General features: G+C 35.1%; 1 long non-coding RNA gene across 4 annotated transcripts; it reads left to right on the forward strand.

Moving 5' to 3' along the window:
* The first annotated feature begins 10,244 nt into the window (after window positions 1–10,244).
* Window positions 10,245–19,598, forward strand: LOC135295332 (uncharacterized). Of its 4 annotated transcripts, none has more exons than XR_010357386.1 (5): window positions 10,267–10,377; window positions 12,173–12,256; window positions 17,708–17,756; window positions 19,135–19,263; window positions 19,501–19,598. It is a non-coding gene; the product is annotated as an uncharacterized LOC135295332 (long non-coding RNA). The 4 variants fall into 4 exon arrangements; XR_010357388.1 differs by having other exon boundaries at window positions 10,282–10,571; XR_010357385.1 differs by lacking the exon at window positions 12,173–12,256 and adding an exon at window positions 15,029–15,070 and having other exon boundaries at window positions 10,304–10,377.
* The last annotated feature ends 7,033 nt before the right edge of the window (window positions 19,599–26,631 follow it).

Here is a 26,631-nt window from a genome sequence, read left to right on the forward strand (position 1 = left end):
TGCAGGATTTTTTTTTATGAGGGCATGTGAAGAGGAGAGAAAGTTCTTGCTTTTCAGACTTATTGAGGGAAAACAAACTAAATCCTGCTCTCAGAAAAAGCCAAGAACTGTTATTTTCATACTGTCCTGAGAAAATTGGCAGAGCAGGTGAAGCTAACACCCTCTCCATGTAGTAATAATTTGAGGAAGTGATCTGTTTTAAAGTACTCAGTAGCCCTAAATCTATTTTAAATTTAACCACTTGTTCTTGTAAATACCAGAAAAATATAATAATTCCTTCAACTTCTCCTGAGAGTCAATATTTTCTCTTTTCTCTCATTGGAACAAATGGGCTATAGCCGAGCCATAGAAGCTCTTCCTGACTCCTTCTTGTGGATGTAAGCCTTGGCCATATCTAACAGAGAAATCCATTTAGCCAACCTGACCAGATAATATTTCCCCAAAAAATAAAAGGGGATACTGAGTGAACATTGGTACATTCTAACAGTACATATGAGTGCAGATGCAGGCAGAGCTGGTGCCCTTGAATATGTTGCTTTAGGGAAGTTCAGCATGGTAAGAAAAAATATTTTTTCCACTTGAACTTATGTCTGCATCATAACAAATTACAGCAAATTATAAATGTTTTGCCTGGTTATATCAATTAGCTGCATGGAAATGTACTGTTATTGGATAGCTAGAACTGCAGTGTGAAGACAAAGTCACCAGTGACTTAGTCCTGTCTTCTTTGTTACAAATGTACTGGGTTTTTAATATGTCCTTCTTAAAGCATCAGAACATCACACAACAACCCTAAAAATCAAAATCTGAGAAAAGCATATTTAGAGCAAAATAACAGCTTGTTGTTTTGGAGGTAGAATTCAAGATTATTATAATTATTTCAAATTATAAAGTTGCCTACAAAACCATGATCTCCTCAGCTTTTTTGAATTTTATAAGCCACCTTCAATTTAAAAAAGCTATTTCATCAGCAGAGGCATCCCTTGAATATAACAGAAAATGTGAGACATGCTAGGAGCCATGTGTCTGTCCCTCAAATGAGTCTGCTCTCTATGGGAGTCCCTCCTAGACCTAACAGTTGTAGCAGGTACACACAGAATCTATGCAGCCTTTGAGTTACAGCCTTTGTAGGTTTAATTGTAAGCTGGGGCCAACTGGAAAGGAAAGTGATGCAAAAGCCTTAAGAAAAAAATCTTGCAGACCCTTATACAACACTAATTATCATCTTAAAGGGAGTTCTGCTCTCAGAGTAATGAAATTATATAAAATAATTAGCAAAGTGAAGATGGTTTGTGGTTTGTTTTTTTTTTTCATTATACTATTCAGAACCCATTTTGACTTTTGGGGGTGTACCATAGTATCCAAAATACTCTGTCTTCAAGTAATCTTCTGTAGTGTACTGGTTTCTCTTTGAAAACATTTCACAGACTTTTAAGAAGCAGTACAAAACAGATATTCATTCCATCCTAACTAGTTGTACTCACATTTCCCATGGTTGCACAAAAACTCCAGCCTCAAGAAAAGTTGTGCCACAATAATGGATAAAAAGCTCTGCTGTTATGTGGCCAGTTCCCCATCACAGGTTGGAAACATATGCACCGTCACATATTATACTAAAGGGGAATGAAGGCTGCAAGGACACTGATGTGCCTTCCTGTCCCAGCCCATCTGCTGAGATTGCTTTGTAAGATGAAAGGATTTAGCCTGGGTTATGTCTATTTACTGTGACAGGATCACAGGCGTGCTTGTGGCAAAGCAGGAGAAGACCCCATTAACACGTACACACAAGCCTGAGTGGCTCTAACTTTTCAAGGGAAGAGTCAATATTCACAGAAGATATTCTGCCATTGGTAGTGGTGTATTTTCAGGCAATCTGACATTTGTGGAAGGCAAAGACATATCTGTACCAGCTAATGGAAACAGTACACACAGTACATATTTTCATATTTCACTTCACTGTTTTTGTCAACCAAAGAATATAAAATATATTTCAATTTTGTTCTATCTGGCATGCTAAAAATGCTGCCATGGATAAAAATTATGTGTCAGTGGGAATCTTAATTTACTAATGCCAACTCTGCAAGATATTTCTGCCAACAGACTGATTGAAATGACACCAGGGCACTCAAAGGCAGAAGGGCTATATTTATATTTAGAATTACTGTACTGTTTTTCTTTAAATAGTAAAATAAGAGGAATTCCTTAATGAAGCTCCTAATTCACGCATGCTCTTTTAGGAAACGGTTGTGAACCTTCAGACAGCATGATTTACTGGAGGTAGCCTATGAAAGCAAGACTTTGGACAGGGTCAGTTGCAGCATCTGAGTGCTTCTAATGCAGTCTTAGTAACTTCACCCTCTCAAATCCAAGTAATGCAGTAATTTCCAACTTCTCTGTGAAGATTCATTAACCACTGTCCTTGGAAATCACCTTGATGAATTTTCATGCTTCCACTTTATAAAAAAGTACATGGCTGGAAACTTTGGTAAGAGAACTCTATGACACATTCAGCCTGGCAGATTCAGACAACCAATATGTAAGAGCTATGGATTTATTCAGTACTGTGTTTTTCAATCACGCCATGCCCTCAGATAACCTTTCTGGAATGTTTACAATTATAGTAGTTTGTGGGCTCCACACTTGTTGTATATTCCATACAGATCCATCTTTACACCTGGACAGTATTCAGCTTGGGCAAACCAGCACAGTTAAGAGAAAGCCAAGAGTCTTGATTTTTATTTGAGTCAAACCATCTGAGAATCCAGCTCCTAACTGGTCTCTGAACCTCTTAAGAAAGGCAATGTAGCTTGATATACTTTGCACAAGATGGTTTATCTGTTCCCAGATGAATGTCTTTCTGTGCTGTTACCAGAACCCCTACCCTCCTTAAAAAATCTTCCTAAACTGACTTTCTAGCATAAGGTCTACTTCCCTATTTCCTTATAATTCACATGCAAGTTCTCGAGACCCTCTAGTGAACTGTACTGTTTGTATATTTGTTCTAACATTCTATCAGCCTGAACTATATATCCAGTTCCTCCCCCAGTGTATAATAGCACTGGAAAGATTAAATATTGATTTTCCCATATTACTTTAAATTATTTAGGGAAAAATGCATTCTTTTGAAATTATGGGTTTCAATATAGTGCAGTAGGTTTTATTCAGATTTATTATGTACCATGTTGTACAGTATGAAAATACTGTGGACACTGAACATTGGAGTCTCAGTACAGCCTTTGCATAACTCTGTTGACCATATAGTAGGAACAGCCAGATATAATCTTCTAATGAAATTGTATGAGTTTCAACCTCGGAATTATGAGGTTGGATTTTTTCATTGGATTCTAGTGCAAGTTAAAAAATACTGCAATTAAAGAATTGTAACTTGAATGCCTTTACTTATTAATTGAGTTTTTGTTACATAGCTTATTCAGTGCAATCTCACAATAGTCCTCATTTCCAAGTATGCTTTATTTTTATTCAAAGAATATGTCTTGAAATAAAAGGCTGCTCTACTCTGAAAACCATCTCCTCAAATTGACAGTCAGATTTTGGCTGGTGCTGATCACTAGGATGTACAATAATTTATAAATTTTAAATTTATATTGCAGTAAGTCCTGCCTTGTTATGAGATCAACAAGGGAGGAAAACCAAATAGAAGGAAACAATTTTCAGTTACTTTTGGCCTGGGGTTAGATTGGAAATGGTGACTGTGAAAAGCTTCAGATCTTATTACCAAGCCCTCAGCAATACTGTCTTTAGTCCCACACTCTAGGACAAAATTACCACCTACACTGCCCTGGGGATTTGCCTTCCCTAGACTGTTGGGGTTTTTTTTATATGTGGCAACACTAGGGTGTTTATTCATCACAAGAACAATCTAAAACTAAATACCGTTGCTACTACTCTATGAAATATATAATAATAAATATGCAGATATACACAAATTAAATCACAAAGTAGAGCCTCAAATAACAAAAAGCACCCTTAAACCCCATCTAAATTCATATCATAAAATACAAATTTCCTTTTAGGAAGCCATAATGACTGCAAAAGGTCCAGAAAGGTAAGTAATTTCCATAAGCAAGGGGTATAGTCTGTAAATTCATGCAGGTCATGCCCTCTAAGATACATGTATCACATTTATTTAATGGGATTTTTTTTAATTCTTTCTTCCACTATTTTATAGGACTTTTAATTTGCACTACAAAGAATTGAGGGCAGGGTAATGGCGTGTGCTTAAAGTGCCACAAAGAAGAGAGAGGTTGTTAATTTGTAAGATATGGCTGCTCCCAAGACCTCCATCCTTGAGAAAAAAAAAGTCGCTATAAGGGAAACCCTGATGGGGAAACTTTTCAGTTATTTGGCTCATTGGTTGCCCAGAGGCAAAATTACATGTATTTAATACACAATATTTTGGTCACGGCTCCCTCACTCCTTGCTGCTACAGCCACTCTGGTTGTGTAGAAGTAAATATTCTCTGCTCTAGAAAGTTTGTGGAAGCCTGTCATTGAAGGTCATTGAATGGTTCCCTCATGATTACCCTCCATGCAGTGATACTACAAAATACTTAAGCAATTCCAGATTCTCCTTGAAATAAGTATGTTTAAAGTGTTTTAAACTCCGTTTAAATAGGATTCTACGTAAAAATGAGCATCTAATTAAATAATATTTATTTCAATTTTCAGAGTACAGTACAGATTAATCTCTCTCCTTCATGCTACAAACTATTTTATGATATGCAATAGCATCATTCAAGCAACATTTTTTCATATGCAAATGTATTTTGTTACATTTTATTTCTGGAATTTAATTATTTTACATGGCCTTGACTGGAAAGGCTTCATTCTTTGTTTTTCTTGGAAGGAGTTATTTAGGTTTTTACTGGAAATTATTTTTCCAGTACATGATTTGCAACAATCATGTCTTCATTCACGTGCTCCCAGATTCTTCCACTGTACTTTGTGTACCCGGCTTAAATACTAAAATAAATTAAATAATCACTCAATTAACTTGTCATAGTCACTGCAGCAAAATATTCACCATTACAAAGAGATGCCACTCTCTTCCCAGTAAATTCAAGGAAAATCCTGGTGGTTGTGTTTGCCAGTTCTTCATTCTTAATCCTGCAGGTTAGACGGTTAAAGTTGAGAAAGGTCTCCATCTGACTCGAGAGCAGCTCTGACAGTGCTCACACAGAGGCAAACAGATGCAGGAAAACAAGAGATGTGTTACCGATTACTGAGACATCTCTGTGGCTGTTGCTGGTTCTGGCCAGTGAAACAACGACTTTGGAAGTCAAGAATGGGAATATCTACAAAGCAGTCGTATTCTTGGACTACCAGTACCCTGAGAACTGCTTTAGGAAAAAGTGTCCATGATCAAGGCAGAAGAAGAAAAATGAGTTGCCATTAAGTGCTGGCTGCAGGAAGAAAGGGGCAAGAAGGTTGGTTTTGGATTCTTTTCCCCCATAGTTAAAAAAAAACAACCTTCGGTTACTTTTTTATAATTTATTATTTTTTTTTCTTTTTGAATTCTGACATAACTTAGTGTGCTTTTTGTTTTGGTTTGGTTTTTTTTCAGTCAACAGCACAATTTTCTATGAAAGCAATTCTGAGATGAAATAGTAAATAAAATCTGTTTTTAATTTTGTATGGGCAGAATAGACCAACAGATATTTGCTACCACATTTTTTGGTTTATATTATAAATTCTTTTTTTGTGTGAATGTTTTAAAAAAAATTTTTACAAGTCAACCTTAGATCTCATGGCCAGAATACTGCAGTGTTCACAACAGATCTTTGTGTTAAGCATGAGCAATGGATTCTAAAATGTGTCTTAAATGTCTTAACATTTCAGTACAAATAATGATGAAGACCAAAAGCAAGAAACTCATCAACAGACAGGAAACCTACATAAACTGAGGAAACCTTTCATTCAAAGTGAATCTTTCCAAAAGAAATCTGATTCAAAAGCATGGAGCCATTTTTTTTCAAAGTTGTCCTTTCTTCTGCAGTTTTTTGTGGAATATTTTAATTTTAATAAAAGTTAAGGAAATAAAAACTTCTATCCAGAAAAAAAAATCAAATGGTACCAAAGTTTTTGGTCTTTAAGTGTCAGTGAACCTAGAAAAAGTAAATTTTACCAGACTATGGGTGAAAATATTGTTACAATTAACCCAGGAAAGTATAGGCTACCTATTTTTCATGTGATCTATTAAAAAATAGCCTGGATTAGACAAGGAAGACAGCAAATTCTGCATCAAGGTTGACAGCAGTATCTACATACTCTGGTATTCATCCTGGTCTGATAGATTTCATAGAAGATAATAAAGCCACGTGTCTTCAGGATTCGGTTTGCAAATTATGTTAGATTCAGCAATGACATTTTTCATCTTGTTTTTTCTTTTTACTGTCTTCTCGTCTACTGTTCCATTTTCATCTTCAAGTATTCAAAGTTAACTTCTATTTCATGGACATGAGTCCATGAATTCTAATATTAATCCTTTTTAGCTTCTGAAATACAGGCGTCTTTACATACTAACAATCAAGTAAGACCTTATAAAACATCTCTTATCCACAGCAGAAATCTCCTGTGTCCAAGATGACAGATACATCAACGTCAGCATTTCAGATACTACTACTCACAGGTAAATCTTGGACCTCCTACCAAGATTAGGCTTCAGACAAAGTAAAAAAAAGGTTCTACAAGAACCTGCTCTGCCAAGAATTCGCATACACCAAAAAATCAGAAAAGAGTAACAGTTTAGGAGGGGGAGAAGGAAGTGCAAAGGAAGGAATTTTTTGGTTTTTAAGTGCCTTCAGACTGCTGAGAAGCTCACAGCTGCACTGAGTTTCCAGATCTTCATGGACGCTGGAAGAGCATGTGTGCACTCACAGATAATATGTCTAGAGCTTGCCACTGCAGAGGAAGAAGTTTAATTCCAGCCAAGGAAGGCTGCCTGGGGTATGCAGAGTGTGGTAATTGACATAAGTTTCAGTGAAAGCAAGCCAACAGGAACACCCAAAAAATGAGTGCCAAGAGAATGTTAAAATAGAAACTTATATATAGCTATAACTCTAGGGAAGTATGGTTGGAAGGAAGAGGAAATGTCTTTTCTTAAATCAGTTGATACAGTTGAAAAAGCAGACAAAATTTCAGTCTCAGAGTCCCTTCATCAAGTCCTTACTGGTCCTCCTATATTCACAAATTTTTCTCATCCACTTGCATGAAAAGAGTTGAAAAGCACTTTTTTGAATGTCAATGAGGCATTCTTTTTCACCACATTTAGGCTTGTGTTTTTAACCATGAATGAAGTGATAAAGTAAACTAGGACAGTGGTTATAATAAAAATATATTATAAATTAATTTAAACATTGAAAAGAAAAGTATTCCAGTTTTGGTTTCGGAGCATATCAAAGTTACATCTGAAGCATACTGACCCAAAGCACAATGACCTGAGATGTATGAGAACATGTATGAGAAATGCAGAGATAAATTAGAGAATAATACTAGAGCAAAAAATTACCTCATCATTTTAATACTTTTTTTTTTTTCCTGGGATTTATTATAGGCCTTGGCAGCTTGTGCTGACAAAAAACTTGGAGCACCTGTGCATAAATATATTCACACATCTATCCCTTCTCCAATCAGTATTCAGTTCTGCCTGGAAAGTTGTTGGCTTTAGCTGACATTTTAATATTTTAAAACAAAAATTGCCAGCTGTAACACAATCCAGAAATGACCTCTATCTCTCAAAAGTGACAATTTCATCAATAACTGAAATATGAAAAAGTCAGTGGCATTTGAAGAAATAGCCAAGATTTAACTTTTTTTTCTTCTGCATCCAGGAATTGTAAGAAAAGTACTTAGTAAACCAGTGAATCTTCCTTATAACAGAAAAGAAAAAAGATTACAAAGAAAAGTTTACAGTTTCCAAGAGTTTCCTGGTGACTGAAGAGTGGAAATTTAATTTTAAGGGGTTTTTTTTTGTTTGTTTGTTGTCAAAATAGACCAAGTCACAGAACTGCAAAGAAGGAAAATTATCCTGAGACAACTATGTGGGAACATGTGAATAAGCACATCGACTGTGGATAGGAGACATGAAATCACACAGGTTTGGACAGGTAGCATACCTGAGGTTAAAGGTGTTTTTAGAGATATAAATATCTGGGTCAGTAAGTAAAATTCAGATTTATTTAATTCTGTTCAATTTAGCAAAATATTTGACATGGCTTCCTTGTGAAAGGGTGAACGTGCTGGCAGCAGGATAGGAGCAGGGGACTGCATGATTCAGCGTAGAACCACGTTGATAATGCCCAAGGTTGGTCCGAGTAGTTGGGTACATCATGTAGACCTGACACTTCATGGGGCTGCATGACACTGCTGCAGAAATAATAGCTAAACTCCCAGAAGCAGTGGTGTGCTTCCTGTCAGTGTGCTTTGCCTACAGCTGATTAGCCATCTCCTTGTCTACTCTGCCACCTCCCAGTCCAAAAACAGCTTGTGAAGGTCTGCCTATTACTTTGTATGAGAATGGCCTGGAGACACAAGATAAGCAAGAGATACTTTAAACAAGATTATTATTATTATTATTATTATTATTATTACCTGAGAGGGCTGTTTCTCAGAATGTGGCTTGTATGTATCTGAGTGGAAGATTTGGGAACATACATGAAAAACACAGAATCAGAGATAGTTTTTGTGGAAGCAGGCAAACTCTTCCATCTTTATGAAGGTAGACAGTCTTATAGAAGTACTTAGTCCTAAGAAATATTTCTTACATGATATTTTAAGAGAATAAGGAACCTGCTTGCAGCAGGAAGTAAAAGGAAAAAAAGCTGAAAGAAAAAAAAATATTTCAGTAAGTTATATCAACACTTTTTTTTATTGTTTTGATGGAATTACCTATGACTATCAGACATGAAAGTAAGCAGTGCTGTGCAAACTTTACAGGGGCTTTGAAACATTTCTTCTGTTTGTCCCACAGTTGAAGGCCAGATCACTTTGATAAAGAGAACGCAATATAAACAAAGCAATTCTTCTCTCCCAACTTCTCAAAAAAAAAAAAAAAAAAAAAAAACACCAAAAAAACCTCTCAGTTTTAAATATCATATGAGGGCTATCTCATGACTACCATACATCTAAAAAATTTAAGGAGTCCAGAACTATATTCATGTATATTGCCAGAAATCATTGTAACCATCTGAGAAGCAACTTTGCCTTACATTTATGTCGTAATGGACACAAAAATAGCTTGTAACATGGTCTGAAAGTCATCCAAAGAGATATTTAAAATTATCATCCAGCTTCATCTGCACTTTCAAAGCTCTTTCTCTTTAGCCTATTGATAATAAATGTCAGAAAGAAAAAGCATCTTGTCTGCAGCAGAGTTAACACACTTTCATCACTTGAAAATGATAGACATCTACAGCAGGAGATGACAGTATCAACGACTGAAACTTAAATCCATCTAACTTGAAAAAACTTCTTGTAACACCTGAACAATCATTTTTAGAGCAAAGATATCCATAGATAACTTCTCATACTGGTAATAACCATGTGTTACACCTACCCATAGCTGTACCAGGTATGGGATTTTCAGCATTTCTTTGGTGATATAGGCAATGTCATTTAACAGCTGTTGGAAATACTGTTTTCAGTTGTAAGCAGTGTGCCTATCACCTAGCATTCATCACAAGATCACTCACATAGACACAAAGATCTATCACAAACTCTCATAGGATTCAAACTCTAAAATATATATTTTAGAAAAGAATTGAAAGAAAAAAAAGAAAGTTATTGCTTTTCTGTTGTTTCATTCTATCTCTGACTGCAGTACTAACACAGAAAAAACACAAATAGACATAGCAGAAGCAGGGAAGGAGGGATTCTTCTCTATCCTAAGAAGAAAAGCATAAAGCCTGAATATGGAAAGCTATTTTGGAAGTGTCCTCAAGAATGTTGAGACATTTTCAGACTAATGATTCCATTCTCCCAGTAGCTAAAAGAAGACAATGACATTTTAAATGTATTGTGTCAAATGGCGGGGTAGTGAAAGCCTTCAGTGACATTCCTTGTGTCTGATCACTCAAAACCTGAAGGATTGAGATTATTTACTGGTGATTTGCCTCTGTAGTGGTCCTGAAACCAGTTCTCATTGTCTCGGATAGAGGCTGCTCAGGAGACAGTACAGTCATACTCTTTGACAAAAGGTTACATCATAATCTTCTGTCATTCCATATTTCATTGCTACTTTATTTCCTGGCTTCAAGGGCAGCAGCAACTATGATTCACATTGTGATCTCGGTGGCATTAAATCTCTTCCCTCGACAGTGCATGTCTTCAGCCTTCAACTAAACAGAGAGCAGCATCCCAGGTATTTGCCATGGCTGCAGCATGCTCCAGCTGGCTCAGATCCTGAAGTGCTACCCTTTTGGACTTCAGACCGGCATGAGCATTCAGTGATTCAACCATATTTGACTGTATCTTAATTGAAACAAAGTGACCATTAATCTCATCAGGAAAAACCAAATGCAACACAGGCAAGGTTGATTATGCAACAAACAATCTGTGAGTGCATCTGTCTCTCCTGAGACTGAGATTGATGCCTTCCTGTACAATTCGATAGCCAGTCAGGGTGGGCAATTCTTCCCTATGTCTCCCTGTCTCCCTGTTTCCCAAGAGTATTTTTTTCACGCATCCAGGTTCATGAGCCTGTCCTCTGCATTTTTAACTTGCTAAATATTTTGTGTCCACAATGTCCCAAGAGTCTGACAGTGAGACTGGAGACCTTGCTTCACAAAAGCAAAATTTACAAGCGACTGGGTTTGTAGTGACTATGCATGTAGAGCAATCTGAGCTTCCTGCCCACTTCCCAGGTTGCTTCATGTTTTCACTTCTCAGAATTGCACCTTATACCCACAGAGCAAACTACATAGCAGCAAATAGCTGAGTGTGCAGCAATGAAAAGATAGCATAACTATCACCCCATCCTTCTCACAGAAAACTACAAAATGGAGACAGTGTGTGCTGCTCAGTCTGGCTAAAGATTCAGCCTTCTCTCTGCCTGTAGGGAAAGTTGCTCCAACAATATACAACTCTGACCATAGTCAGTACAATAAGTTGCAAAGTAGGAATGACACCAAGTTAGCTAACTACTCCTCAGTTTCCAAAAGATTTAATGTTCATGATGATTTTACTCTGTCAGCAAATGAGGTGCTCAAAGCACTCTGCCTTAAAGGAGAGGAGAAAAGATTTTCCTTTCAGCTCCTTAATCCTATGTGTTATTTCCAGATTTCCTGATTAGATTTGACAACCTTCAGGTTTGGGGTTTTTTTTCTCCATGACTGACTAAAGCTAAGAACCATCCTTTTTCTCACTGAAGTCACCTTGTGACTTTCTTTCCCCAAGAACACTTTAGCTGGCAAATCCATGCATTTTCCTGACATTGTAGTAGTCAAAGTCAAAATATGATGCAGACTTTGCTTTTATTTCTTATTTTCAGAAAAGGTGTCTAGCTTTGCCCACAGTTTACATACAAAGAAATGAAGGATACCCCGCCTCACAGAAGACACTTTGTCATTTTTAAGGGGATGATTTGTCCCTTTCTGAACAACTGCCCATTAAAAGAACATTTCTGCCCTCCATCTTCACTCAGTGACTTGATCTGTGCTAACTGTTGTGATTCTGCAACTTCAACAAGCATTCAGGAATTACATTGGAAAATGCTGTCCTCATCTGTCTGAAATACTGATGTCAGCTTACCTCTGGCACTGTGCCTTCCCCCAGGATGTATCAGACCAGCCACAAAATTTTGATTCAGACATCACTTGTTTCCCTTTGAAACTACCAGAAATTACATTTGACCTATCTGTAATAAAACAAGCTGTTTCTACAGAGGATGCCAAGAACAAAAATTCCTTCTAAAGAAGTTTCCTTTCTATTTCATCTCTTGTCTCTGACAACCTGTTGAAGGAAGTGAGATCCTCAAAGTCCATTTTACTGATGTTCTTATTATGGAAATTAACAAAAATAGTCCCAGACCATGACTAGAGTTTCTCCATGGTATAACACAATTATCTGATTACAGCAAATTCTAGCCAGATTTTTTTCTTTAGTCTGGGCAACTTCCTCATTATATCACCTTTTTTCCTCTTGGTTTTGAAAATTAGGAAGAAAAATGGATGGTTAAAAAAGAGCAGACTAAAACTAGACTTCTAAATGAGATTTGCAGTGGTGTTGAGCACTTCTAATCTGTAAGTGTCTTTGCTTTCTTTGTTTTTTGCTGATGCATTTTAGCTACTTAGTATTTTTACAATGATATCCCTAGATGCTTGTCTTCACAGCCCCCTGCTCAGTGAAACGCACTGAATTGCATTTTTCCCTTCTTTTCTCACAAGAAAGCTACTAGTAATTCTTGAAGTATAAATAGTCTTCCTTGTACTACAGACTATAGCATAAAAACCAGCTACAGCGACTCAACAAAGAATCATAGAATCATGGAATTATTTGGGTATTTGGAATCTCTTTTGAGGATCATCTAGTCCAACCCCCTGCCATGGGCAGGGACAATATCCACTTAATCAAAGGCATCAAATCCCATCCAGCCTGTATCTGAACACTTCCAGTTATGGGATATCCAAATTTCTCTGGGCACTCTCTATCTCATTACCTCTATCACAGAAAATTTCTTCCTTAGGTCTAATCTAAATATACCTTAATTCAGTTTAAAACCACTGTCCCATGTCCTGTCACTACCAGCCTTAGTAAAAAAAAATCTCTGCATTCAACTTTCTTGTAAGACATCTTTGTATATTGAAATGTCACAATAAAGTCTCCCTGGAGCCTCCTCTTTTCCAGGCTGAACATCTCCAAATATTTTATTTGCAGGGAAATCCCAACAAAGGAAGGAATGATGAATCTGACTCCATGTTCTCAGAAGGACAATTTATTATCTTATGATTCTATATTACATTAAAGAATACTATACTATACTACATTAAAGAATACAGAAAGGATACTTACAGAATGCTAAAAAGATAATAAAGAAAACTTGTGACTCTCTCCAGAGTCCTGACACAGCTTGGCAGTGATTGGCCATTGAGTCAAAACATTCACAGCAGAAACCAATGAAACAATCACTTGTTCGTGAACAGTCTCCAAACACATTCCAAAGGAGCAAAACACAGGAGAAGCAAAGGAGATCATAATTGTTTTCCCTTTTCTCTGAGGCTTCTCAATTTCTCAGGAGAAAAATCCTGGGTGAAGGGGTTTTTCAGAGAATGTGAATGCCATACCTAATTCTCTCAGCTGTCTTCTGATGATTTTTGTGGTCCTCTACTGGACCCACTCTAAGTCCATGTCATCCCTGTACTGCTGATCCCTGACTTGGGTGCAGTACTTCAGGGAGGGTCTCATGAGAGTGGAATAAACATACATAAACATACTGTGGAAACACACTCTGACTGCCAGATATGATCATGCTTATTATGCCTTTACCAAGCTATGTTTAGCACTTCCATGTGAATGCTAACATGCTGGGACCCAAACAAGGAATGCATTTCCTTTTCTAGGTGTACGTTTATCTTATACCTGTAAAAAGTGATTCCAGATATAGTTTAATCTGTTTTTTCCTCTCTTCTGAAGCTAGACAAATGATTTCAAGCATAAAACATACTTTACTGACTTTGCCCTTTGCATATTATTAGATTTTGGCAGATATGTCCAGATCTCAAAAATTTTGATGAATAGTTTATATATTTATGTATGTGGTTGGCCACAAACTCTAACAAATTTGTAACTTCTGATATGTTCTCTTCATAAATATAGGTTTGTGAGTTTTGATTCAGCCTGCAAATAGCTGCACAGTGGTGAATAAGAAAGTAGGAGTACATATCTCTTCCATAACCTAAGTAGAAGCAGATATTTCATTCTCATGGTGTAATAAAATGAATGTTTGTTGCTGCCACCAATGCTTCTTTCAAAGAAGGGGGAATATTTCTGAATTCAAAGAATAAAATTTCTTTATGAGTGACCAAGGTGCAGTGTACTCTCTGTACAACTTAAGAACAGAAATTGAATACCCTGAAGACCTATACTGAACATATGAAAGGGGGCAAGAGAATGTGGTTCCTCTTTCTTCTGCCTTTCATTTTGCATTTCCAGATAGGAAAAACAAAACTTTTAGGGAAATAGGGAACCAAAATTTTTTTTTTTTTTTTTTTTTTACAGTAGGGCAAAAATGTTACATATTACCGAACGTTTAAGTTTAATTAATTAACTCAATCCAGAATTGCATCTGACAAAACTAAATATCAATTGTCCTGGGGACTTAAAAAGATATTTTACTTATTACACAGGTTATTTATTGGCCTTTGTACTCTGGAAATCTACACAGATTTCTCTTTAATGCTTACATACTTTGTAAATGTAACGAGACCGAGCAGAGAAAGTATGTAGTTTATTTTGCATACATAAGATGGTTGGGTTTTGTTAGAAAGTAAAGGTAACCCCTATTAGCAGAGGCTGACATTATACATTATACAATTTTGCATAATCCATTTCCAATATTCCAGAAATTATACAAGTTAAGCATTTCTACATTTTCTGTGTTTATTTTCTACTAAATTTGTTGTTTGTGGTCAAAGGATGCATTGCAACAGTATAAAAAGAAGGAAAATGGTTTCACAGCAAATGTTTTTGATTGATAAGCAAGAAACTTCCTTACCTTTGAGGCCTTTAAATCACATCAATTTGTATCATAGCCAGATTTAGTGCCATAAGAAAATACATAGCCACAAACATAAAGTGAGAATTTCCATAGAGCAAAGATTCTCTTCACTTAGAGTAACATTTCATTTCTTCATGATCATCATCCATGTAAACATATGCATAGTAGAACTGAAAATACCTTCAAATCCTGTGAGATTAATTGCAGAAAAGATAAATTTCCTCCCTCTAAATGCTGAGAGTTGTTTAACATTTTGCTGACATTGAAAATTCATGCCTCCATCCTAATCTTTCAACAGTTAAATGTTTCAGCTGAATCAAAGAAGCAAGGCTGAGAACAAGTATGTGCAAATCTATTATTAACCACTATGACTGTTTGATTTTGTGTTTAGATGCTTTATTAATCACTAAAATATATTGTAATTGACAGACATTGTCTTAGTAGGGTTCCATTCAAAACAATATTTATTACAGATTGAAATACTTCCCCACCGTGAATATGATGTTGTACTTGGGGATAATCTAGCACAATTATCCCATAAATAAAGTGTTTTGTCATTTCTACTATATGATGTCTTGATCCAAAGATTTTTCTAAATAATCATGAAATAACAAAGAGTTTGCAGCTCAAAAATATGATTAATTTATTAATTTTTTACCACAGACACATTAATTAGCAAGTAAGCAACCAGTAATGCTCTTTTTATGGGAAAAGACCTGATCTAGTCCTGTCAATTTCTAAGACCACTATCTCAGACCTCTCAAGTGAAAATCAACTTTAAAAACATAAACAAACAAACAAACAAACAAATTAGGTTTTTTCTTATTGAAAGGTCACACAAATAAAACAAAGTAGATTTTCTTTCCATCTTCACATTTTTCAAACTAGTCACAATCAGTTTCACTTTTAGGTAGTCAGAAAAACAATGGTTATGAAATGGTTGTGGTAGGAGTCATAAGTAGCATCACAAATTTTGAATAACAGATTAATAATCTGAACACTTTATGAATTTATTCTTACATGCTGAAAGGATCCAAAAAGAATTCCTGTAAATTCTTTTTCATTTAAGTTTTCTAAACAGAAGTTTACTTGAGGAAAACATAGAACATTTTAATTCCATTATGTTGCAGAAATTAAAGATAAATAGGCAGAAATTTCTTGTTACAAAACTAAGAGTCAAAGAGAACATTTTCTTCAGTTCTGGGGAGAAAGAGCAGGAAGATGTTAATAGAAAGGGCTTTGCAGTTTTATTACTCAATCACACCTGGAAATACCTAGCACAAATCTGTTCTTAAAGAAAAATATATAACTTTAATAGAAAATAGCCCTAATTAAAAAAAAATATGAAACTGGTCAGTCTCAACAGAAATAAATACATTGAAAATCTAATGGGGTTTTACATTGGAAAATTCTGCATATTACTGTTCTTAACTTTAAACTTTGAGTAAATTCAATGCTGGACTGAGACAGCTGGGATCCAGCTCACTACTGAATGTCTTTGTCAGAAAACGTAATTTGTAGAGATTTGTATCATAACCAAAAGGATAACTTTTCTCTTGTGTAACTCATCGTAAATAATATTTAGTTTATCATTATCAAAAATCTCTGTAGATTATAATACTACAGAGAAATTTCAAAAATTTCAGATTCTAGAAATAAAAGTTAGCATTAAACCTAGGAATTAATTCCTACTTTAAAAAATACTATTTATTTCAGACTTTCTCTTTGGTGATTCCAAAGTCTACTTCTATAGAAGTGAGCAACTTTATCGTTAATTAATACTGTCTGTCAATTTAAAACAGCTTCTCCACATACTTTGGATTACCTATGTACTGTAGGTTTAGAGTCTTTTTTTAGGATTGGCTTTTGCTCTTCTCTGGTCATGATCATTAACTTTTTACATATGATGATGGGTCTGATGGACATCAATATTTAATTTGTTTGTAGTTTTCATAGTGGACGAGGAATTGCAATATTTATTATTTTACATGGTTGTTCTTTTGGGTTTTTGTTTTTTGTCTGTCAATAGTTTCCAATGCCCAGGAGGCCTAATTGAAAAAATGTTCTTAATAAATATAAACAAATGCTCCGAACATAGTGTTTGACCTCCAAGTCTGTGCTGGCATCAACACAAATAGGTCTTGATGCAGCTTTTTTTTTGGAAGAGCAGAAGTGGTAACAGCAGGATTATTAGCATGAACAGACTGTAACAGGTCAGTTGTCTTGCTTTGTGAAGCCAGCGCTTCTTCCACTCCATTATTCAAGGGGTAGCAATTTTAAAATTATGACCTCCCTAAGATCTTCCACAGTTATAATCAAATAAAAGGACCTGTAGGTCAGCATATTTAGACAAATGTTAAAACCTGGTATTGAGTTGGAGGTGAAAACCAGGAACCTTTTGTGCCCCCGTATGAAAAATGTTCTGAAGGTATGGTCATACTTTTGTCACATTTTGACCAGTTGCTACTATGACATCCTGTGATTTAAGATGTGTTCATGATGAGTGAAAATCCATTAATCCATCCATCTGGATACATGGTATAATTATGAGAGAAGGACTACTTTCCCTGCAAAGTTTCTTGGTTTATTTACTGAAATATTTAAGTTCAAAAAATAAAGGGAAGATAGAGGAGGATTAATTTGGTATATATTTTTCTTTATTTGCATTGTGCTGATCTGTTGGTCTAGGAAAATGAGTAGAAACTGTGTGGAGTAACATAATTACTTATGAATGTTGGTGATATAGATTCGTATAAATCAGACACATTATTTAATTTTAGTAAAGCCTTTATTTTAACTAGACTGTCTCTTTATGGTAAACTAAATGCATATTTAGGGAGTTAAATATGGAAAAACAAGCTACTAAATTTTTAACAATATTAATCATTCCTGCTTGTTATTTTAATTTAGAAAAGCAGCTGAAACAGCACCAGCAGCCCCTTCTTCCAAACCACATAAATATTTCCTTCTGTTTCAGGTATTTGCACACAGCAAAAACAGCAGTGTGTGAATCAAAGGAAGAGTAGGTGAGTGAAAATTATATACACCCAGTCTCTCCATCTCACTTAACTGGAGTCTTAACTAGAAAAATATAATAGATATCAGAACATTGTGTTTAGTAAGGTGAAAACTCCTGTGACGCTTCAAGCAGAGTAGTTGCCATGGAGCAAACTGGCTTCTTAGTGTTGCTGTGATGAAAACTGGGTTGTTTAGATGGGGTTAAGTTCTTAAGCAGCAATTTGAATCAGAGTACTGGTCAGAGACACAGGAATGTCCATGAGGAGAAAGTCATAGCTCATAATAAACTGCTTTTCATGCTTCCTTCGATTAATATAGATGTTGTTTCCAGCATGATAACTGCTACAGCATGAACATTTCCTGTTGGAAGCTTAATGAACTGGACTCTTGTAACAGTTTTTAAAGAATTTTTTTCTTTAATCAGCATATTTTAACATTTCCTTGCCACTATGAACTTTATTCATTGCAGGACAGAACTGGATGGTATAACTTTAGTGACAAAAAAAAAAAAAAAAAAAAAAAAAAGAGCCCTTCTAAAAGTTGTAGAGCACCTAGATTTTTTTATTTACTTTTAAATTGAAACACACATGCAAATAATTTTCATTTTTGTGGTTTCATTCCATTTCTGCTTCTGCTTTCACTTTCTCCAGAGTACAATACCTCCATAAAATAAACAATCCTTGACAAACTGCAAACAATAGCTAATTCCTTATCCAGCACATGAAACATGTTATTCTGGAAAGGTGTTCCAGAAGTTATTGATGACATTTATTGAAATTCATGTTTTATGAAATGAAAAACAACTTTTTCTTGTAAAACTACCATCAGTTATTTTCAATTTTCTAAATGTGTATACATCGTGGATAATAACCATTTTATTGGCCTCAGTATTTTAAAGCTGGAAAGACCTTTTATTTAGCTAAGAACTTTATGTTTCAAAGGTTACATTTGCACTCTAGACTGCTTCCACACTGAATAAATGGGGAAAATATGGGGGTTTTTTTGTTGTTTAACAGTCCTCCCATATCTCAGATTCCACAGTTTACATGCAAACTCAGTGTTTAAATCCACTCAGCAATGTCAAACGATGATCTGCTTGATATATGATATCATTTACATATTGTTCTGAGTAAAAGAACCACGGGAAAGATGAGGATTCATAAGAATATAACATATATTTTTCTACTAAATGATTGTATGTAGTCAAATAAACCATCCAGCTTCACTGTGTCTTCATTTGAACAGACTTAACTGGATATAATGAGTAGAGAGGAAAGGATTGAGAATAGATTTGTAAAATTGAACTGTGAATTAGTAGTATTTGCCTCTATAGCTGTTTTATGTATGTGCAATTTGAGGATAACAATGGAGCCTTCCTTTGATTAGAAGGAGAGGATGAAACGAAGTGAGAGTCTCAAGCAGGAACAAAGAACTGAAGATTTCATTAGTGATTAGTGGTCTCACTATTTTGCTTTTCTGAGGATAAAAAGAGGACTCTTGGAACAGAGCGGGCAGGTAAGTCCTTTGCATAACTAATGGAAAATGAGCAGAACACCAGAAACTGTTCTATTAAGAAACCTGTGAGATTATATTTACAAGTTGTAGAGAAGTAGCTTTAAGGCAAACATTCTTCCTTACTTTGCACTTCACTTTTTATATTTATAAGGCACTTTGGAAAGTGCGTTATGCACTGCACTGTACTATTGTCAGAGGTTGATTTGTGATGCTGTATTGAGCCTGTTTTGCCTTTAGGGTACAAGTCCTCTAAAGCACTGTTCTGAATGTTTGGCACAGTTCAACTATTGTAAAATCACCATGTACAGGTAACAATAAAGTTATAATAAAATAAGGTTCTGGTTTGCTCCTAACTCTGTGCTCTAGGCTGACTCAATAAAAAATGTATTTTAGTCCACATTCAAGTGAAAAATACAGTAATATACACACTGAACATGTTGCAATACAAGATTACTTAGTCTGATTTCAGACTTTTCTTTGTTATTGAAATGCAATCTTAAGAGTTCATTAAGACTGTGGTGTTAATATTTCCACTTTATCATCTGGATATATTCAATTTAGAGTGAAGAAGTTCCAGAACTATAAATCTGAGAGTTTTTCTCGCCTAGATGAGTGGAAGCCATAGGCTGTGATTTTTCATTACTTTCTGATGGTCCATTAAGCAACTATTCTACCTATAACCAAGACGAGTTGCAGTTCAAACCAAAATTATGGGTACAATGCAGAAATCAAGGTGAGGTACTTTGCTCTATATTGCATCAGGGATCAAATTAGAAAAATAATATTGGCCTTTTGTCCCAAACAGACATGAGGGGCAATGAGATATGGCCTAACACAGTCACAGCTCTATGACTTAAACTCATCTAGCAATTAGTTGGCCCTTTCTTTGTATAACAGAGGCTATCATTTCCTCTTTACCCAGATCTCTGGGAATGATTGCTGTTAATCCTCAACATTTCTCTCACTCCAGCTCTGCTTTACAGCTGGTCCCTTGCCCTCTAATAAGACTGCTTTTGCCCTCCTTACCATGCCAACTCAAGGCCTAGATGAATATTGGCCAGATCTTATCAAAGATACCTAATTCAGATGTCTGGGCTCCATCCTGAACCCCAGACTCCAGTCATTAGAAGGAAACTCTCCCTGCTAAGCCATCTCATAGAAGAACTGAAAGTGCCTTTTTCTTTCTATCCTCCATGGCACTGAGGATGAAAAACATAAGCACCTCAGCTAAAATCATTTTGTGTAGGTATGAGCCTAACACCAAAATGTGTTTTGCATCACTTTCTTGGGCTCCTTTTCCTAAGAATGCTTGAGAATGTTTCTGTCTGTATCATACACAATAAATGTGCTCGTAAAAAATACTTGCATACAAAACCAAAAACATGACTTTGCTGTTCAGCTCTTGGTTAATTTTTCTTCTTGTGTCTTTCTTCCCCTTGCCCAGCTGTCTCAGCCTGGAAATGAACAGAAAAGCTTTTCCCAGACCTGAAAATATCATCAACTGCATTAGCCAAACAAAGTAAAATCTGACTTTTATTCAAGCCAGAGGTAGAAGATACTGATGAAAAAAAGGGGGAAGATAGTTTGGGAAAAAAAACTAACTACCAAATCTGTACATGCAACTCTGGTGTTGGGTTCCAATGCCTTCTTCTGGGTGGTTTTGCCTTCTCTCCACTCCTGATCACAGCACACAGAGAAAAATCATTGAGGCAGCCATAACTTCTTATATGAAGAAGTCATATTTTTCCATCTTTGACTTTGTATATTCTGGCCTTTGTACCTTGTCCCTCCTTTTCTCTACTTCACCCCGTGAAGACATAGAAGGTACTGAATATTGTGTGCACATATACATTTATCACAATTGCCGTAGACACACTACTATTTGGGACCTTCTCAAAACATTTTCACTTTCACCAGTTTGGTTTATTCTTTGCTGCTCTTCTATCCTGTACAAACCCTGCAGCTACCATCATGAGCATCACTGTAAAATGTATTGCCATTCCAGCCACAGGGTAAGTAATGTGATTTACTTTTGTCACATGCACCATAGTTTAGTCTCCCATCTCCAGCTCTCCCAAGTACATCACATTAAAAAATATATATATATTTTATGACATTCACAAAGAATATAGACTCATAACATATACATTGACTTCTTTTGCTGTTACACGAAGATTTGCAAATCTGTCATTTTAGCCTAAATCTTTGTTATGCATCTTGTAAAATTTAAAATAACTTTGTAATCTCAGACTTCACACCTACAGTTTAAATAAACCTTGTTGGCACTGGTAGACCAGAAATATTTTATGTGACATGAAGTCAGACAGTAGTTTTTACATCATAATTCATGAATGATATCTAGAAGATAGAATTTCACAGGGGTATATCAACAGCATGCTCTAAATGCTTTGTTCATTTCAGTATGAACTATTTAAGTAGGAAAAGAAAAAGTCCCAGATAAAAATTCAACTACAATTCTCAAATCGCATTAGATTTGAAACCCAGCTATCCATATTGTAGTTCATAAAGCATTATATTGTATCTGTCTACTTAGGAGGACTAGGAAAACCTTATAAACTGCCTATGTCTCTAAAATACAAAAAAGGAATTATTCATATGAGCAGACTTGTTAAGTCTGAAATGAAAGTCTAAAAAAAAAATCTAACATGGTGCATCCAAACATTGGTGTATTGCCATAATTTTCATAGAGATTTCATATATCAGCCGAATTATATTGCAATGCTATGCATCCTAAAGTCAGATCATCACTTTGCTATGAAGGAAAAATAACAAAATTTCATTGCAGGGTCTGACATAAGGTGCTGTCAAACACAGGGCTTACAACTGTGACAATGGCAGCTGTTCCCTTTGGCAAACAAAACATCTGGGAAAACCACACAGAATGAAATTTTATCTTTCTCACACACCAGGATTTGAATGGGCATATGCCCAAAATATTAGCCATGTAGATGAAGGAAGATTCTAGAGCTGGTAACCTCTTTAAGTCTGTATTGTATGCTCAGTCTGCTCTTGTTAAATGCAGAATGCTGACAAGCTGAGAGGAAAACACCATAATATTCTATGAGGAAAACTGATCTGTTTGAAATTTATTGCAAATGCATAAGTGTGTTTCATAAGCTCAGCCTGACTAGTCCAAGGACACCCTGACCTAAGCAGGTTAGATAGTTCTCTGAAGGAGTTTCACTCATATAAGCAATCTGGTATCTCCTGAAGAAACATCAACCAATATAAGGCTGTAAGAACTAAAGGTTTGGGGTTTTTTTCTCAAGGAAGTCAAAAACGGAACACTCGAGAATTGCTGCAGTGCCAGACATTGCAGGAATGCCAGCTCAAGATATATTTTAAACTACAGTTTAATTTTGAGTTTCACCTTCAAACAAAATTCTTTAAAAATTTGCTAGTACCAGAACAAAGTAGGGACCAATCATCATGATGTATTCCAACAGAGACACAGAGCATTTCTTCTTCATACTCTTCTTCAAAGAGTATTTTCAATTTGTACACAAAATACTAGGCTCTTACCTCCCCAAAATACCCATCACAACCTGTCTAAAGGAAATTAATTTTGGTGTTTACAGGTAAAACACTAAAATTTCAGGGCATGGAGATTCAGAGATAATAGTATAACCTTGGGAAAACAGCAGCAGAAACCCTGTCCATAACATATATATAATCAACTGGTTAGCCAGGCACATTTTTCACAAGAGAACAGGTTGTAGAAATTTCTGTTTGATTTTACCATATGCGGAGAAAAAACTTTCAGATGTGCAACTTTGACTGCCATTTTAGTCTGCATATTCTGGCTCTTTTTGGTGTGCACACATCATATGATCATAATTATGAACATAATTATGCACATAATTATGTTCATAATTATGCATGAAGTATGTAAAACAAAATTATTATAACCAAAACATTGATTCTCAATAAGACAACTATTATTGCAATTATACATAAATATAATAATATTTCACATTTAAAATTTTACATATATCATAGATACGTAAAATATTTCCTATGAGTATTAATATCTGCATTTTTTCCATTTTCATATTTTACATAAATTCAATCAAGAAGTAATTAAATTAATGAATATTATATTATTACAATATAATATTAATCTTAATCATTGATAATTAGATATTTAAAAATATGTAATGAAAAAGAGGGAATCGTTTTTTAAAAAAAGAAGGAATAGGGTTTTTTGACCTTGCAACTTTTTTGATTGAATGCCCTGTCTCTGCCTGCTGCTCTACAAACAGGCTGTGGTCTGTAAACAGCTTTAAATAGCTGGAGCCAAATAATGCAGCAGTGCAAAGATCAAAGCAGTCCAACTCTCAATTTTTCCATCTATGAAATACAAGTCTTTTCCACATTAAAAACACTAAGCCTGGTGTAAAAAATAAAAAGCCCCTAAAGAAGAGTAAACTGTCCTCTATAAATCATCATTCAGAACAATTTTGAAAATACAGACAAATAGTCCCTATTTCATCAGTGTTTGTTTTGATATGCAACCAAATGGTCTTTAAAAATCATAATTTAAAAAACTACATGGCATTTTAAAAATTAATCAGAAAATTAGAAGTACCTGTGAAATGGTTACTAAGGTTTAAAACAAACCTGTGGAAACAAAGGTCAAGAAAGAAATATGTTTGTTATCACAAATAAACTCTAGAATTGTTACAAGTTTTTTTTTAAAGAAAGAAAAAAGACAGAGCAAAAGGGTACGGTGTTATTACAATTTAATTACCTTTTTACATAAAGTATGTATTAACTATCCAATCTGTCAGACCGATCACGACCTCATCTAGATATATGCAGGACAGCCACATATAAACTTTGTAAAAGGACTGGTTTTAGAAGTCCAGGGCTCTGTCAGCAATTTATCCTACCTAAATTTGTCTCCTAAACTTATTTGTTTAATCGAAGTAGAGAGAGTGGGCAAATGTTACATACACTGACAGCCATATTCTGATAACTTATTTCCTGGTGCTTATCTATAGTCTGCCTTGCAGAAGTCAGAAAAATTTGGAAAAAAAAAAATTCACTTTGATTAAGGTGATCAGAAATAAGTTCCCAAAATTTGCCTCCAAAAGATTTTGTCACAAAATGTAAAGCAAGTCATCTTTTTATCAGCCTTTGAAGAATAAGAGAGGTATATTTATATCCACCTTGTCATGCAAAAAATAACAAAAAACAAACAAATAAAAAACCAACCAAACCAAAAATACCAAAAAACCCCAAATAAACAAACAAAAAATACCCCACAAACAAACAAAAGAACCCCCACCGCCAATCAAATGCAAAAAACAGAATCAGGAAAAAAACCTTACAATAAAAAACCTGGAACTGTGTTTTATAGCTTAAATCATTCTCTACTGTAAAAGTACTTAAGTCATAAATTTTTTTTACAGTCTTTTCTGATGTTGTAACAGGCTCATCACAAAGTATAACCAAACAACAACCATTTCTGGAGGAAAAAAATGAAAACCTAAAATTATTACTTGCTGTAATTCAAACCAGTACCAGATCCTTCATTTAGATATTTGTTTTTCCATGATCATGAAGTTCAAAACCAGCCATGAGATAACAGATTCACAGCAGACTCAGGTCTCTGTACGACTGGAGTACTGAATAATCTCCAGCAATCAAGATCAATGAGAGAATAAGGCTAAAGGAAAAAAGAGATACTTCAAAATAATATCCAGACCTAACTTGCACAAAATTTCTATTAAAATTACATATAATCTGTCCTTCAGCATGTACAACATTTATCTGAAGAATAAAAAGAGTTTTCATCCTTAATGAGTTATCCCATGACCCCTTCCAATTTATTTCTACAGTGCAAACTCTGTTTACTGCACAGAAAATATTTCCACATTACAGACCATACCATGGAAAACATTATCAAGGACTTTGGCACCATACAAATTATGAGTTCTGTGGTTTATTTTGCTAATCATTTACTCTGATGGTAGGCAAACTAAAATAAGTGGGAGGGAACAACTGGTTACTTTTTGAAATAAGAAAATTAAATAAAACAGCTCTCAGCAATTAGTGGACCCCAGTTTATTATTATTATAAAAAACCTTTCTAGGTATGACATTAAGATGTAGATAACTCAGTCTTTTTATTTCATACATGCTTATTTCACACACATATAAGTGAACTTTAAGTTTCAAAATTAAACTCAACATGTCCCAGAAATTGCAGTTCTGAAATTTAATTTCTTCTTTAGATTTCAGTGTTATAAATATAATATATAAGGAGCTCATTTGTCCTAATTCAATCTCTCAAAAATTAGATATTCATATCTAATCTGAACATTTCTGTAATGGAAGCAGCAGATAACGGAAAAGAGCAATTCATCCATAAATAGGCAATAAGAAATAATTCAAATGTCAAGCACAGATTTAGACATCTGAGTCTTACATGACTAAAACTGAGCAAAACACATCCAACACAAGGTGACACTACATGCCTGATGAGAGGATAAAACAGGTTGCATTTGGGAATAATCAAATTTTGGGATCCATGTGTACAAAAAGAACTGACTTTGTTAAAAACTTACTCCCTCTGTACAGGTCTAATTTTTAAAAACTTTATTTTGAAGGATATTTGAAAGTGCCTGAAGTTCCCAAATGTAATCCATGGGCTGAAGATTTTAACTCCAATTTGATAGTTAACAATTTCACTTGTTTACAATTTCATCAGGAATGTTGCCAAAGCAGCCATCTTTGAGTCTTTGTCTATAGAGGATTATTAGCAGCAGTGGTTTCCAAATATTCCTAAGTATGAATTCTGCATCACCTGAAAAGCTAGGTCTTTAAACTTCTTCTTTTGCATTATTAGCTCAAGAGACTTTCTTAGATTAGATTAGGTTGAAGACTACCTATATGACACATGTAATTGTCTTTAAATGCAATTTTCCATCTGGAAACAGGAAGGTAATTTACTTCCCAGGCACCAACAAAATTTCTGTGGTCCAGCAGAAAAGGTTTCGCAAAATTATCAGCAGTAAACATATCACAAGTCCAAGAGCTATGTGGGTCGGACAAATGCACTTGTCTCAAGGGGTGAGTTGGCTCACTTATAGACTAAATCACCCTTTGAAACTCCTGTCTCTCTTCACCATAGAGGAAAAGTAGGACAACCACCTTCCTAAAGAAAGACCAAGGTGAAGTGCCTGGATATAGTCACATAAAATCAGTTTTAAAAGAAATGTTTTAATTTTTAAATTATTCCTTAATACATAAGGAATAGCTATTGCTATCTGTAAAGGATGTTATAGTGTTTTCACCTGAGAAACAAGGGAAATACTAGCAAGATCAAAGGAAGCTCTATATC

Source organism: Passer domesticus, chromosome 2, assembly GCF_036417665.1.
Source record: "Passer domesticus isolate bPasDom1 chromosome 2, bPasDom1.hap1, whole genome shotgun sequence".
In the NCBI taxonomy this organism is placed as follows: domain Eukaryota; kingdom Metazoa; phylum Chordata; class Aves; order Passeriformes; family Passeridae; genus Passer; species Passer domesticus.